Source organism: Syngnathus typhle, unplaced genomic scaffold, assembly GCF_033458585.1.
Source record: "Syngnathus typhle isolate RoL2023-S1 ecotype Sweden unplaced genomic scaffold, RoL_Styp_1.0 HiC_scaffold_425, whole genome shotgun sequence".
Classification (NCBI taxonomy): domain Eukaryota; kingdom Metazoa; phylum Chordata; class Actinopteri; order Syngnathiformes; family Syngnathidae; genus Syngnathus; species Syngnathus typhle.
This window is the reverse complement of record NW_026872327.1, coordinates 27501-28656: the sequence shown is the minus strand read 5'-3', so window position 1 is coordinate 28656 and position 1156 is coordinate 27501. Positions and strand designations below refer to the sequence as shown.

General features: G+C 67.3%; 1 non-coding gene across 1 annotated transcript; it reads right to left on the bottom strand.

The window, feature by feature from the left end:
* Positions 1 to 756: 756 nt before the first annotated feature.
* Positions 757 to 910, bottom strand: LOC133149673 (5.8S ribosomal RNA). The gene has a single exon (XR_009713572.1). It is a non-coding gene; the product is annotated as a 5.8S ribosomal RNA (ribosomal RNA).
* Between the last annotated feature and the right edge of the window lie 246 nt (positions 911 to 1156).

Sequence of the window (1156 nt, the reverse complement as noted above, 5' to 3'; positions counted from 1 at the left end):
TTCTTTTCAACTTTCCCTTAAGGTACTTGTCCTCTATCGGTCTCGTGCCAGTATTTAGCCTTAGATGGAGTTTACCACCCGCTTTGGGCTGCATTCACAAACAACCCGACTCCGAGAAGGCCGCGCCCCGGCGCGCCGGGGGCCGCTACCGGCCTCACACCGTCCCTGGGCAGAGCCTCCATCAGAAGGACTCGGGCCCCCTCCGGGCGGCGTCGGGCGCAACGACCTTCTGTACGCTACATTTCCCGCGCCCGAGGCCGGGCGGGGATTCAGCGCTGGGCTCTTCCCTCTTCGCTCGCCGCTACTGAGGGAATCCTGGTTAGTTTCTTTTCCTCCGCTTAGTAATATGCTTAAATTCAGCGGGTCGTCTCGTCTGATCTGAGGTCGGAAATGAGGGGGTAGTAGGCGCGGCCGGCCCCTCCGCCGAGGCGGGTGCGGGGCCGGGCTCGCTGGATCTTTCCGCGGCGCCGCCGCGCCGACCGACCGCGGTGGGAACACGGGACGCGGGCAGCGCGATGGTCGCCAACTCCACCGGCAGCCGCGCCCGGACCCGATGCGGGAGGGTCGACGGGGAAGCGGACGTCGCGGGTCTGCACTTAAGGGGACGAAGGTCACGCCCGAGGGGCGCGTCCTGCGAACCCCCAACCGCGGGAGCTGGTGAAGGGGCCCGGGACGAAGGCGGCAGCCGCGCGAACGTTGCACGGAAGTCGCGCCGACGGAGCCCGGGATTCCCTTCGCTCCCGATTGATATTCGAGCGACGCTCAGACAGGCGTGGCCCCGGGACGGACCCGGGGCCGCAAAGTGCGTTCGAAGTGTCGATGATCAATGTGTCCTGCAATTCACATTAGTTCTCGCAGCTAGCTGCGTCCTTCATCGACGCACGAGCCGAGTGATCCACCGCTAAGAGTTGTACATTGTTTTTCGTTTCCGACGCGAGCTTCGAGGCGGACGGGGAGATGGCGTTACGCCGCGCGCGGACCCTCCGCCGGCGCGCAAAGACGCCGGGGCTTGCTGGCGCGGTCGCCGCCGTCCGAACCGCCGGACGGGGAAGCTGGCGTTACGCCGCGCGCAGACCCTCCGCCGGCGCGCAAAGACGCCGGGGCTTGCTGGCGCGGTCGCCGCCGTCCACCGCCGCGCTCCCCTCAGCAGCGCGCC